We start from the raw sequence: 15,911 nt of genomic DNA on the forward strand, positions 1-15,911 counted from the left end.
AAATGCAATCCCTTTTCCACCACTAAATCCAGATTTCCTACCTAGATATTCACACATATGAAAATACAGCCTTCTGAAATCCTCCAAGTGCTGCATTTAACACCTCAAGTTCATATTTCAGGCTCTTTTTAATTTATGTATTTTTTTAAGTGAAATTGCCTATGCAATACTGTTCAAGTGGTTGTCATTAATTATACACTTGTATTTATGTCATAATTTAGTGTGCACTTGAGAACAGTAATTCAGATTCACTTAGATTTGGTTCCCCATCTAAAGGGAATGAGACTAATTGATGCAATAATAGGGTAAATCTTTGGCTGGCCAAGATGGGAATCCCCAAACAGAAATAACCAGAAATCATCTCCAGAGGGTATCAGGAAAGGCTGAATACATAGAAACTCTCCTGAAAATATAAAGCAGGGCAGCATGGGGCAAATCACCTAGTTCCACCCAAGATTCAAGCATTCTCTGTGCTTTTACATGTATTTAAGGTGTCCAGTGGAGATTTAAGGTGCACAATACCTGGGTGTCTGCTCTGCTTCCTGCAGCCTCCTAAAGGAAGAAGGGAAAACAGGGAAAGAAGAGGGCAGGAGTTCCTACAGAACAGACAAAAGAAATACTACTAGCCAAATGTTTCTCTTGCACCAAATTTTAAGCAATGTTACCTTGAAATTAAACATATTTCATTAAAAAATAAAGAAATCAGCAACCAAAAAGCCCAACGCAAATTTTAACTCCTAGAAGAGGCATCTATAGAACTAAAGAAGAGGTATGTCCCCATTTTCCCTTGAGGTTATTCTCTAGATAAAATTGTAAGAAACTGTAGAACAATTATAGAAGCCTCTCTTCAAAATCCTGATTTAATTTTCCATGTTTTTATGACACACTGCCTCAGAAATTCTGAGTTGATTCTGAAAACTCTTTTCTCTAGAATGATTTTCAAATGACCAACCAAAAATCATTTTCAGTCAGAAGCTGATAGGCAAAATCCACCCCTCACAGACACGTTTTTATTTTAGTGTTAAAATAAAATAAAGTAAAATAATTTTTACTGAAAGAAGGAACTTAAGAGTAGTAGCTGTTTAAGTATGGCAGATAAAAACAGCTTCCACCAGACAACATAAAACAGCACAAGGTTGTTGTTACATGGGGTTATTGGTTGGAGGCAGGGATGGCACAAACTCTCAGAAATCCATAAAACAGCAGCAACAGTTTATTATGGAAGGTTCCTTATCTAGGGGCTTTGAAACTCCCTGCTCGAAACAGCTTGGTTGGGATCTCTCTCTGCCCAGTGTTGTTCCTGCATCTAGGCTTGAAGAGGCTTGGCTGAGGGTCCCCTGTGCAGGTTTGAATCCAGCCTATCCAGGGATTTGTTGCTGGGAATGATTATGAACTTCCTTCTGGCAAAATGGTGACTTAACAGAAGTCCACAAGTAACAGCATCCTCCTATGAGGAACTACTGACAGCACAATGGTTTTTAAGAAGGAGCAGGTTCAAGATACCTTCCCAACCCTGAGCAAAGCTTGTTAGCTCAAGTCTCATGGCAGAATAACCCAGAATCCCAATCTGAACAGAGTCACAAAATTCAGAACAAATGTCTTCCCCGACCTTCGGCTTTGCAGCCGCCGCAGGAGCGAGCGTGGTTTGCTCAGTGCCCCACACCCCCCATGGGTCCTGTGGGGCATGGGCTGCACCTGCAGCTGGCACAGAGTCCCAGGAGATCACAGCTGCTGGTGGCACTGCCAGACAACAGTGACGGGCAGTGACAGGCAGCAGGGGCACGGGGATGTGGCGGTGCCATGCTTGGGAATGTCACCTGACAGTGCCAGCTTCAGCAGCCCTGCAGCTGCCACCTGCTCAGCCTGGCACAGCCATCTGGGCAGCTCATGGACAGCCATGGGAGCCCAGGGACACAGAAACAATGGCAAAGGGACAGGGACACAGGCATGGGGACAGGGACATGGGTAGGGAGACAGGGACCCAGGGACAGGGACACAGGCACAGGGACACAGGCATGGGGACAGGGACACAGGCACAGGGACAGGGACATGGGCAGGGAGACAGGGAGACAGGGACACGGGCACAGGGACACAGGGACACAGGGACCAGCACTGCCCAGCTGCCCTTTACCCTCCCCAGCACCACCCCTCTCTCCTAGGGTACTTCCAGGTCCCACAACAGACACACTGGAAATACACATGGACATACGAAGAGTTAAGGTTTAATCTCACATGCAGAGTTAATCCCTGTTCTCTTCCCAATCCTGTTTCAAAGTAAATACAAAATACAGCCCTGCAGAGCATCATGTGCACACAGCACATTACTCCATGAGTTATTTTGTTTTAATTTTGGGGGAAAAAAATGGAAATATAAAGTTGGCTTCAAAGTCAAAGGCCACTTTTACATTTGGAAGAAGTCCCTGGAATGAGTTGTCTCCAGTCAACTGACGATGCACCATTTCAAAAAATAATTTTAAACTGTCAGTGATCTGCTTATTACATGCTTGAGTAATTCCTTGAACAGAGGAAAGCCCCACATGACTGCAGAACAGATAGAGGAGAGGGATGATATATGGACTCTCCTTCCATAGAATCCAATTGCTGGTTCCTATAAATATGAAAATATATTTTTGTGATATTAGCAATGGCAAAACATGACTTAGCCTCCTGGTCTGTTTGAAAATGCAAAGGTTTTTTCACAGTGAGAAGAAGCTTGGAATGTGCCTTGGATGCAAAGATGAACTAATGCCTCAAATCCCTACAGTGCAAGTCTGATTATAAATTTCTAACTCCCATTTAGGGTTTTAATATGGCAGAGATTCACTGGGAATACATGGACTGAGATTCATTTTCATTTTCCTACTGGGAGGTGTTTACTGCAAAGAAGCTCAACTTTTTGTATTGTACATTGATATTCTCCCTAATTATTTTTATACCCCACACCCTCATGAATTCCCTGTGATCTCTGTCAAGGGACCACATCTAAAACCCAGCCATCTTAATCTTTTAGATCAAAGTGTGGACTGAATAGACTCAAAGTCAAATTATGGGATAAACTATTTTCAAAGCTGGAATCATAAATAATAGGCAGGAAATGAGTAGCAGTGGGAGATTACAGGGCACCTTTCAACTGAAGAGCAGATTTTGTGTAGAGTGCTCCTTGTTAACAGAGCCATGGGTGAGGACCACCTGGTTTAGTGCCCAGATGACAGGACATCTTTAGAGGGGGGAGTGGAGTGCTTGGGGATGTGCTGGGCTTATTTAGACTTTACAAACTCACAGAAAGTTTCAAACCCCTAAATGGGAGTTAGAAATTTATAACCGGACTTACACTATGGGGATTTGAGGCCTTAGATCACCATTGCTTTCAAGGCACATTCCACGCTTTTTCTCACTGTGAAGACCCTTTGCATTTTCAAAAATGTTTTCCTCAGCTTGGCTTGGAAGCTGGATACGCATTTATTTAGGCTGCCTGTTCACCCAGTGCAGAAATGCACCTGCAAAGCTGTTGGACTCCTCAGGAAACTCTTCCTGCAGCTTCATGGACAGGAGCAGAGCCCAGGTCAGTGCATCACAGGAACTGCCACCACCTCCACACACTGACCAGAGCATCAGGGGACACCACCTCTGCATCTGCAGTAAGGCACTCTCTACCCACGCTGCTGAGCAATCTCTCCCCAGATTTCCCAAACCCCACAGGTGTGCCCAGCAGAGCTCAGGTTTGGCTTCTCTGAGGCCACCAAACCCACCAAGTATCACCACCCTCAGTATTTATCCCAGCTGAACATTGGGATGTTTACACACTCAGTCCTCGCCACCTGTAGTAGAGCTGCACTGTTCCTACCAGATACAGCCTTGGTGCTGCTGCTGGAATTATTAGATCTTTATATTCTCCCCAATTTAGTCCCAAAGCATCCCTCTTTCAGAAGCAAAGAGCATATAATAACACACATTTCTAATCACAAGAGATAGGAAAATTGTTCTATTCCACCTCCAGTCCCTGACAAGGGCATCACATCTTCTGAATTTCAGCTGCTCCTGTTTCCCTGGCATGATGAGAGGCACTCACACCCCAGAAATGCTGGGCCTAGGCAGTGCCTAGCTGCATATGTCAAATTATCCCCTGCCAATTCAGACTGGTTCAATTCCTTCCATCAGCGGTGGTGAATCACTTCTCTTAGCATATGGTTACACATCACGCGTCTAACTCTGCTTCTGCCCTCTGAAAAATTATCTGAGGCAGGATTTCCTGAAGTTTTAGATATGGAGAAATTCCGCAGTGAAAATTATTGATGCTCACCATTATCTGTTTGCATACAGAGTCGGCAGGCTGGGCAGGGAATGTTCACATAGCAGTGCTGGATTAGTATTTTTAAACTCTTTCTATTATTGATTTAACCACTTGAAGCTGCTGGAAGCAGAGTTCCTGTCACAGCTGTTAATGCAAGAGGCATTAGGGAAAATCCCTGCTGTGGAGGTGTGCAAAAATGTTCACACATTAATGGCGAGATCTCACTTTTCATCAGCATCATGTACAACCCCAAATCCCCATTTTCATTCTGCTCAGCTAGATAAGAAACATGAAAGGGGAGAAGTTTGGGTTGTTTAGGTTTTCTCTCATTTACTTTAGTCCTTTCTAAAGACCAGGATCCTGCAGTCTGCCCTAACTGAGCAGCACGTTTTTGCTGCAAGTTGTTCCATTAAAGCTAATGCAGCCACTTACAGAGCAGGCTATTCAGAGAGAGCAATGCTATCAATGCAGCTCTGTGTGACCACAAGGCCATTAACAAGTTCCTTAAAAAAGGAAGAAAGTGGCTGAAATGGACTGGACTATGCAACACTGTTAAAAACTACTCTTGGCCAAGGCAGTGAGCAAATTAGGTTCTTGATTTAAAATAAAAATTAAGGTAACTGACTTCCAGACAACATGAGTCAAGAAAAAAAATCCACTTAAAATTAAGTTTTGTCTTCTTTACAGCTGAAAATTCATTCTGATTGAGGCAGGAGATGGATTCATGCTTCAAAAGCCAGTCTAGAAGTTCCACACTTGCCATGTCTGACTTTGAACAGTTCCTCTCTTAATTAACCTAAAATAACTCCTGTGCAGAGAAGCTCTTACCATGGCTCACAAAAGAAACACTCCAAAAACGCTAATGATTTTCAAATTCATTGATAAGTATTATGTCCTTCACTTATTTTTCATGTTCCTGCATCTCTATTTTGAGTGATTGTTTCATTGATGCCAATAAAATTTAGCACATTATTGCCATGAATCAAGTCTTTTCATTGCCTTGACAATGCTGCCCTTCAGTTCTGTAAACACTTGAAAATGAAAAAGTTCCAAACTATAAACAATAGGTCTAAAAACCCTCCCACCACCCAAATCCAAACATATTTCACTTGTGCAGAATATGAAAGCAAGGTAACTCTCATTGTACACTTCCAGTGCCTAAAGGGATCCTACAAGGGGGATGAAGAGGGACTTTGGACAAGGGCTGCAGGGACAACACACAGGGAATGGCTCCCACTACCAGAGGGCAGGGCTGGATGGGATACTGGGAATGAGGAATTGTTCCCTGGCAGGGTGGGCAGGCCCTGGCACAGGGTGCCCAGAGCAGCTGGGGCTGCCCCTGGATCCCTGGCAGTGCCCAAGGCCAGGTTGGACACTGGGGCTTGGAGCAGCCTGGGACAGTGGAAGGTGCCCCTGCCATGGCAGGGGTGGCACTGGAGGGGCTTTGAGGTCCCTCCAACCCAAACCATTCTGTGATTCTGTAGATAATTGCAAACCTCATTTCAAAACATCTCTGTATACTGAACGTTTGGAAATTTCTGTGCACTGATTAATGTGCTAAACTGCTTCACCTGTCCCAGCACCATCTGCAGCTCTGTTGGTTCAAAGACCACTCAAAGCATCCCTGTCATGGACAGACTCCAACTTTACAAAGCTGAAAAGTACAGGGGAAACGCTGGAACAATTTTTTTAAAAAAAACATTCTACTCTGGATTTAAATACAAAATTCCTATGATAAACTCTGTGGTTCATTACTAAGGTGCTAGCATGCTCCTCTTAAACCCACTCAGTCTGTGGGTCCAACCGATATGTAAAATAGGCCCATTGCTGCTTACAAATCCACATCTGACAGAACTGTGAGTTAGAGAATGATTTTCTATTTAAACTGAAAATAGGCAAGAAGAAAAAATAAAATTAATCCAAGCAGAAATGAGATAATTCCCAAATTCAGCTACTACTCAATGAATTTATTATAACTTTGGTCTGAAGAATTCCTAAAAGTGCAAAGTTACAGCAGCAGTGAAAGACAGAAATTGAGGATGTTTCAACAGTGCTGCCCAGAAAACAGAGCTTTTGAACAGCAGCAGGTCTTGGATTTCTGGTGCAGGAGAGAGGCACCAAAACCCCTGGCTCTTTGGGAGTGCTGCACTTTGACAGTCCCATGCTTGATTATACTCATTTTCTACTTCAGCAAGCAGCAAAATTTTATGAGATCCACCCCCATAGATGTTTGTTCCCTGACAATCTGGTGTACAGTTACAGAAGTTGCTAAATATGATTATTGCCTGGGAAGCAAGGAGAAAACAGAAATATTTGAATCCAGTATGCTAAACCCTGTGATTCCCCTCTGCCCTCCACCACCAGCAATGCTATACAAAAGGCACTGCCACTCAAACCCCACAAACATGGAAGCACAAACCAGTAAATTAAATTAATGAGCAGAAAATTATTTAGCTAGATTTGAAGATAGCACATGGGTAATATTGCTAATATTGCTTTATGTCTTGCTCCAACAGAAGGTGGGTTTTTGTCTATTTTAAGCAGAGGGCAGAAGGTTTGTAATTACCCAGCTGTAAATGGGGCACAAGTGTCTGCTCCTGTTGGAACCCAAAGCTTAGTCACAAATGCCTCAAAACACACAGGATACAAAATCATTTTTGGTGCAATGCCTTCATTCATTATTTCTGTGTCTCTGTTTCAGTCTGTTCTATCCTGTAAACAAGATTATTCCCTTTTTCTCCTGCTTGGCCTCTCAGAGTGATTTAACTGGGAGCAGAGCATTGTCCCTCCTGCCCTGATTCCCCCCCTGTTATTTTTGATAAATCTGAGGCAGGCATGCATCAGGCAGGTATGTCTGTCAGGGATCCTTTTCCCTGCTGCATGGAATTGCATCCTTTCATTAGCAAATGTTGCCAAACAAAGCAGTTCTCCAACAACTTCTCATTTCCAGGCATTTATAGGGTTACATCTTAGACCAGCTTTACTGTTATAGATTTAGATTGAATCTGCCTCACTAAGTTGTCCCATTCTGGGCTGATGACAAAACCCGAGCTATCCATATGCCTAATTGCACTCATAAATGGAGCTCTTAGCAGGCTGTGGTAGTGATGGTGCTACAGTTGCTGTTTATGGAATTGTTCTCTAATTCCCTTTTTTCCTAAGCTGAAATATTTTTTCCTAGGACTTGCAGACATTCTGATGGAGAATGGTATTTTTCATGAAATGTACTTGGACTGGAAACAGCAGCAGAAGGGCGAGGAAAAGCAAGTGAGAAATAATCAAATGAGGGAAAGAAAAGGTAGCTGTGTACCGAGTCTGGGAGGAAATCATCCCAAGCATGACAGCAGCCACAGCCAAGCCCCACAAAAGGGGCAGCAAGGCTCAAAGCACCCAAGGAGCCATCTGGGCTCATTCATCTCATCACAGACTCCTTCCAGACAAACATCACCTGCCACACTCCCTGCTGGGGCAGCTCTGCTCTGGGCCAGGGGCAGCACCCAGGAGTGGCTGGAGCTGGGCCAGGGCAGGCTCAGGCTGCAGAGCAGGGAAAGGTTCTGCTTCCCCCAGAGGGTGCTGGGCACTGCCCAGGCTCCCCAGGGAATGGGCACGCCCCGAGGCTGCCGGAGCTCCAGGAGCCTTTGGGCACCAGGGATGGACAGGGGGGATTGTTGGGGGGTCTGGGCAGGGCCAGGGGCTGGATCCATCATCCTGGGGGGATTGTTGGGGGGTCTGGGCAGGGCCAGAGGCTGGATCCATCATCCTGGGGGGTTGTTGGGGGGTCTGGGCAGGGCCAGGGGCTGGATCCATCATCCTGGAGGGATTGTTGGGGGGTCTGGGCAGGGCCAGGGGCTGGATCCATCATCCTGGCGGGAATGTTGGGGGGTCTGGGCAGGGCCAGGGGCTGGATCCATCATCGTGGGGGGATTGTTGGGGGGTCTGGGCAGGGCCAGGGGCTGGATCCATCATCCTGGGGAGGGATTGTTGGAGGGTCTGGGCAAGGCCAGGGGCTGGATCCATCATCCTGGGGGGATTGTTGGGGGGTCTGGGCAGGGCCAGGGGCTGGATCCATCATCCTGGGGGGATTGTTGGGGGGTCTGGGCAGGGCCAGGGGCTGGATCCATCATCCTGGGGGGATTGTTGGGGGGTCTGGGCAGGGCCAGGGGCTGGATCCATCATCCTGGGGGGATTGTTGGGGGGTCTGGGCAGGGCCAGTGGCTGGATCCATCATCCTGGTAGATGTTCCAGCTCAGGACATTCTAAGCTTCAAATGATCTTCGCTCACAAAGTGGTTCCTTTAAGGTAAATGATCCACATCGGGATAATTCAATGGGAAAATATACAAATTTATAAGGGCACCAAAACTTTTAGGCCATATAATTTGTGCTTTCTTAATATTCATTGACATGAAAATCCCCCTGGACTTGTTGCTTGCTTTTTGAGTCTTTTCCCTGGTGATTTCACACACAAGCTGTGAAATCGCCCAGGATATTCCTTAAAGCAACATTTGGACTGATGCTTTGAAATTACATTCCCATTTCAAACAGGACTCAAATAAGTTTAAAATGGCAACAAAAGTTTAACAAATAAGGAAATCAATGAGTAACTGAAACCATTGTGGGTCAGATTACCATAAAGCTTAACAGAAAACATAAAATCATTAACTGGAAATTCAGTTCTTGGTTTGGGCAGGGGAAGGCAATCTGGGAAGATACCATTCCTCACTAACTGAAGTGGGAATGACAGAGTGGCTAAAAACACTTTATGAGAATTATTTCATAAACACTCTTGTGAAAGAGCTCAAACTCTTGAAAAGCAGTCTTCAAATCAAAATTGTTACTGAATTACTTTACCTGATTAAAATGATGCTTTGAAAACTTTCAAAATATTTTAAAAATCCAACATGGTCCTTTCTATGTCTGTCTGCTGTCCTGGCTCCTTCCTTCTCACTACAGCAATATGGAAATTTTTCCGTTTGGGTGTAAATACATTTCTTATGGGTGATGAATTCCTACAGTACTAATGGTCTTTGGAAGATTTCTGAAACTATGGCTGTGGCAGATCAGAGAGAATCCCCTTCCTTTCCCCCAGTACCACTCTGCCAGAGGGGATTGGCCAGTCCTGTTCTGCAAGTTTAAACAGTACTTTTATCCAAACTCCTCTTTTCAGGGTATCCCAGCCCAGCTGACAGGATTCTTATTCTGATGTTTGCAGGCTGGTTCAAGCCCTCAGCCTGTCACTGCCACTGTAAGCAGCCCAAAGACGTGATCCAGCAAGACCTGGGTGCCTCAGGGAGAATTCTGTGCACATTTATAAGCTGGTCAATGGGCTTAAAGGCACTCAGACATGCATTAAAATCTGTCTGAGACAGGAGCTTGAAGTTAATTTTGAATTGATTCTGTCTTGCAAATGCCACTTAAGTAAGAACCTCAGTCTTTTTCTTTTCCCCCCTTTTTTCTTCTTCCTCCAGAAGGCAGAAGCTTAATTAGGAGGATGCCATTCTGCTTTGCTTCTCCCAAAGAATGGAGCTGCCACATTCCAATAATCATTGTACATGTGGACCATACTTGAAGTGACTTCAAGAATTTAACTCCCTACAAAAGAATGATGTAATACAGTTCACAAGCCAGACTGTAAAACCTCTAAGTATCATTGTGCACCTAAGCCTATTTCACCTCACAGATTTCATACATTTCTACTGAGAAGAACAGGTTAGGGAGAGTCAATTCCACAATTTTAATACATAAGCAAAAAAAAGAGAAAAATTACTACAGCCGGAGAGGTGGAACTGTATTGATTTTGCTGTTTCTCACAGGAGTGCAATATCAATTCTGTTTGCAATTATTTTGCATTACTAATCAGCTCATTACCAGTCAGTCAGACAATGTTAGTTTATGCTACAATACACTCGTGGGTCATTTGCCAATAGCAATAAAATTTCACAACATACCAGGTGAAATTTCGTGTCACTCGCGGTACCTGAGGAGGCTCATGTGCAGATCTGCTTTACAGGGGATGAGAAAACTACCAGAGCCAGTAAAACCACGGTGCACATGAGGAAATATGACATTTAAAAAGGAGGAAACTTCTGCTGGAGAGGAAATTCAGCAGCTGAAAAGCAACAAGGAACATCCAGTTAAAGGGGCTTAAATTGAGTAACTATTCAAGCAGCAGTGTGGCTTTAGTAGGAATAATATATACATTAAATCTGGGTCCATAACATGCAAAACTCAGGCACAGCCACTAGAATTGTTTTATTTAATCAAAATACCAAGACTGTTAGCAGTGAAAATGTGGCCTGTGACAATGCAAGGGCCACATGGCTACAGTACATGACAAAAATGAAAGCAGTGTGGTTGGGAAAATTTAAACTTTCTTCATAAATGTATGATCCTAACACAGCTGGGGTTGGAAGCTTCAGGCACACTTTAAATATACTGGAATTTTCTATTTTGTATTCCTGCAGTATTATTTTCTCCATAAGTATGGAGCTTTCAGTACAAAGCTATTCTTTAGAATGCAAAGAAGCAAGTAAAAATTGGTATATTGGGTCCTTCCTTATTTCTATAATCCATAAAACTTATGAAAAACCAGTCTCTTGAAATTTATTTCAACCAATGACACAAAATATGATGTGGAAGGACAAACAGTCCCCTGCACAACCCTATTAGAAAATAAAATTTATGTATATATGTAAATACTCTCCCCTAAATATCAGTTAGGATTGCAGAGTCCTTTCAGCATGAGGTTTGTATTTAGAATTTTCAAGAAGAATTATTTTCAAAGTTGACAGTAAAACTTCTTTGTTCTCTTCCATATATGTTGAAAATCTTAATTACTTGCTTCAGTATGTATTATTCTCACTTCAACATTTCTAACTTGGTTGCTAGTATGATAACTATCTTTTGAGAAGCAATTATTCAATATTTCTCCTTATTACCTGCTCAGTTTTATTTATTCCTCTATACTGAATTTGCTTTGTAAATGAATCTCAGCAATGTAGGACTCTGTGGTTTTCCAAATAATGTATCTTTATGAGAATACTGTGAGTCAGAAAGGTGTTAATACAGAGATTAAGGTAAAAATGAGCACCAGACTATCCAAGACACCTCAAGTAAAAGGGCAACGTGCACTTCCCAGTGAGTAGAAGTACATGAAAACCAAGAATCACATGAAAACCAAGAACTTCCAGTAATATTAATCCCCAAAATGTCTCAAGGCAGGTTTGAACTCCCAAAACTTCAAACACTCACACACACAGATCTGGAGACCGAGACTGAATTCTGCAGACAAATCCTCCCTTTTCCCCCAACAATCTGCCTTTGCAGTGGGCATCCTGCTCTTGAGGGACTCTTTCCCAGGTTCTGAGAGAAGATCAAGGTTTAGTGGGCAGCACTAAGAGCTGCCAAAGACAAACCCTGGCAAGTTCCAAACTTCTGCTGAGAAGAACAGGGAACATGTTTCGCTTGGTCCTAAATGTATGTCTGCATGCAAAATGTCCATTCAGGTAAGGTTTCCAGAGTGGTTCAAGCTGAGGCTCACTCCCAAGCAGATGAAGATGGGTATTCATCAGGGGAGTCAATGTGGTCCCAGTGAAGGACATTCCCTTTACTGGGACCACAGCAGCTGCCTGCCAGTAACTTTGGAGCTGTTCTGGGAGTGTGTAACAACTTCAGGTTTCATACTGAACTGCCATGTCTTTGTTTCAGTCCTCCTCCCAGCTCTTTTACTTCTTTTCCAGGCTCTCCATTTCCCTCTCCTGACTGAGATGAACTGAGGAATACCCTCAGTTTTCCATCAAACTAAGCAATTTGGATGCCAAAACCATTCACCCAGGCTCAAAGAAGCCTCAAAAGAAGATGCAGATCACACCTTTTCCATCTGGCACTGGGCTGTTTTGGCCTTCAGACTGAGGCACTCAACAGAAGAGCTGACAACTGATGTTTCTCATCGTGTGCTCCTTTGGAATTCCTGGTCATGTTCCTGCTGCTATTAAGATGTACTTTTATTGTGCCCTGTAAGACTGCAACTGCATGCTTTACAATACTGTTATATATTTTAATATTGGGATATCATCTGCTAGATATCATCCTTATTAGACACTAGACAGAGCATTTATCACACTTAAATGCTTCACAGTTCCCAACCCTGAGTGTATTTTTATTAATGTATACAGGTGATAAGAAATACAGAGTAGAGCAGCAATTCAACTGAGAACCTACATTACCACCCATTTCAGAGTTCCTAATATTTGTATCCATTGTGAGAGGTGATTTGCCCTGAAATGAAATGTTTATCTTGGCTAGCCCTACCTCACAGCAGTAGCCCTTCTGAACGCTCCTTGAAAATACTCACAGATATTATCTGGCTCTTATTCCTCCTTCCCCTGTTAGATTCTAAACAAAGATTTGCTCTTCCAATTCCATCCTTGGTGTGGGCAGGCTGCTGGTGTGAGGAATTCCTGTCCTGGATACCCTGCAAAAGGCACCCTGGAGTTTTCCTAATCCTGGCTCCATTCAGCACTGAGGAGCTCCCTGAAACAGCCCAGCTCCCCCAGGAGAGGGGAGCAGCAAGCAGGAACAAGGATTTTAAACTTGTTTATGCTCAGGAGTCACAGAGTCAACAAACAATCCACAGAAGCCTCATATAATATTATCCCTCTCTCTTCCTTTGAGGCAATAGATTGGAATTCCATCTTTGCACAGAACTTAAACAGTCAATGACCCTGCTGCATGAAAAATGCCTTTCAAAGGCTCTCTGCAATGCTGTGAGGGCTGAAATATTACATTTATTGTGGAAATACATCTGTTTGCTAATGCTAGTGGTCTAGAAACACCCACACTTACCAACTATGCCTAAGAAAAGAAGAAAGACCTTTTTCCCCACAGAATTTCACAGTAAATAATACATTTGTAATTTTCAGATTTTACTCTCTTGGATCTGGTTTCTCTCTCCATCTCCCTTGCACTGTAGATTTGAATTTAAAAGGCACAGGATACACCAGGCACGGTTTCTCACTCATCTTCCTGCTTGTATGGCACAGCCTTGGATTTTCCATTGCACCACAGCAATAAACCAGTACAGCAAAAACACCAGAAAAATGAAATTCATTCCAGATCGATGGAAAAGCTTATTTTAACTGTATCATAATTCATTAACTGGAAACTGAAAGTTGATCAGGTGCAACACTAACCAGACTTCTCTTTGTAGCAACCACAGCACATCAGCACACTTTAGCCTGATCCATGATGGCTTACATGGTCAAAAGCTATATTTTCCATAATCAAAATAAAAACTAAACTCAGCAAACAAACTCCCTGGGCATGGCATTTCCCTCTGCTGTAAGCCTGCCTTAGGATAAAAAAGGGGAAAATTGACTTTGTGTTGAGAGGTGTCCACGTGGTGATTGAGTTATAAATAAATTGCACTGTCAGCAGCCTCAGCAGGGACAGCCCAGCTGGGGACAAAGGGACAGGCTGTGATCACACACCAAGCACACCCTGAAGGGCTGAAATGGAGATGGAGCAGATTACAATGACAATTCCCAGAACATTCAGCCCTGCATCCCCGAAGTCCCTCACACCGAGCTGCCATGGGACAAGGAAGAGCTCCCAGGACAGGAAAAAGGGCTTGGATTTTCCCAGGGGGAGGAAGAGCACTGCAGCAGCCTGGGCCAGGGATCAGGGGAAAGGACTGGATGGGGAGAAAGCTCCTGAGAAGTCCCCATGGGCAGTGGGCATGGAGTTGCAGAAAGCCCTCCCAGTCCCCCCCGAATGTGCTAAAAAGCCCTTGGCATTCAATCAGACCATTCAGTGTTCCAGAAGGACAAAAAGAGAAAGCAAAGCCTTAGACATTGTAAGGGAAAAACCTACTGGAGTCACATCCCAAAGGCTGTTTATGGCTTTGTTCCCCCATCCCCAAAAGACTCTGGATTCCCTGGAAACACAGAAAGGTGCAGAGAAGGGAGCAAGGACAAGGGAAGGTGGGGAAGTTTCAGTGTTTTGCAAAACAACTACATGTGTCTGTGTGAATGTATGTCCAGAACTAACACAAATATCACACTTCCTCACACACAAGTGGCACATTGTGCCCCTGGATTTTAGGAAGGTTAAAAAAAATTCCAAAAGTCACTAAATTAGCAAACCAAAAATCTGTCAAGTGCCTTTAAACACAGCCACACAGAAAATCCAGTGCTGAAAGACAACACACCAGGGTCTGGGAGGCCTTTCTGGGGACTCATCACTCCATCTGTATGCCAGCCTCCCACAAGAGAGGAGGAAGCTGTGAGAGGGCAGGAAGCCTTTGGTGGAACACACAGCTGGCACAGCTACAAATGCATCCAGTTCCCCAAGTGCCAGTGCACACAATCCGTATTGTTTCTCCTTAATTCATTCTGTGAGAATTCAAGAAAGCCACTCACACAATTAAGGGTGGTTTCACATTTCCCATTCTGTTTTCATTTACCATTCATATGTTCACAGATCTGTGCAGGCAGGGCTGCCCACTCCTTCCCCAAATAAAGAGGAAAAATGGGAGGTCTCAAGCAATTAGCTGAGGTACTCTGCCAGTGCTTAAATGAACCATCTGTTCCAAGGTATGCAAGAGCAGAAGGCCTGGAGCCATGAGGCAGCTCTGCAATATCCAGCCCTGCTCTGGAAAGGTTCTGGCTGCAGATGTTTCAGAATTAAACCCAAAAAGGGCACCAGCATCAGCTTCATCTGCCACACACAGATGAGGCTCGGCCAGAGGCTCCTTTGGCTTGTGGGGATCTGGGGTTTAGCAGAGTGGGGATGGAAATGAACACACAGAACACCCAGAAGAGGGTGGGCAAAGCAATTCCAAAAAGTTTCCTGAATGTACTGTGCAAAAGGAGATGAAAATTTAAAGGTCAAGATGCTGGAATTAACAATATTTCACCATGGCACAAAGGAATTCTTGAATGAAGAAATCTGGCCTTTGCTGCTCAACTACAGCTTTTATCTGGGATGGAAGGGGCAAGCCAAGGGAAGGAGACTGAGGTTTTTTCTCCCCAAAACCAGACCTAAAGCGTGGCCACCTCCAGCATCCAGTTCCAGGAGTGTTTGGTTGGTACATGGCTGACATGTGGACGTGCCAAGACTGAACATGATCATTAGAACTGTTTATTAGACAAAAGGCTACTAGGAGAATGATAATTAATCACTTGGCATTGATTGAAATTCTTGATGAAATGAAGCATGAGCTGTTGAAAAATAATTGAATGTAATCACAAAATCCATGAATCATTCATAGAAAGCACATTTATTAAACCAGAATCCATAAGTAAGATATTTTGTCTGGCTCTTTTTCTCCTCTTTGGATCCTGTCCTGTTGGATGAACAGGCAGCTGTTCCTCCAGCACAGCTCCTCAGAGCAGACAACAGGAGAACATCCCATGCAAGAGCAGAACAGCAGTTCTGGTACCTGATTTATTACCAAACTCAAGGAGCTTTTATAAAAACCAAAAACCTAAAACCTGGTATTTGCCATGAGAATTAAGGAAAATCAAATTCATTTAATGCTAAAAAACATTATCATCCTAGCAGCCTTCAAAAGGAATGTGCAAAATTTTCATTCCATATCTCAAAAATTTAGAATTAAATCA

The sequence above is a fragment of the Serinus canaria genome, chromosome 11 (genome assembly GCF_022539315.1).
Source record: "Serinus canaria isolate serCan28SL12 chromosome 11, serCan2020, whole genome shotgun sequence".
Taxonomy (NCBI): domain Eukaryota; kingdom Metazoa; phylum Chordata; class Aves; order Passeriformes; family Fringillidae; genus Serinus; species Serinus canaria.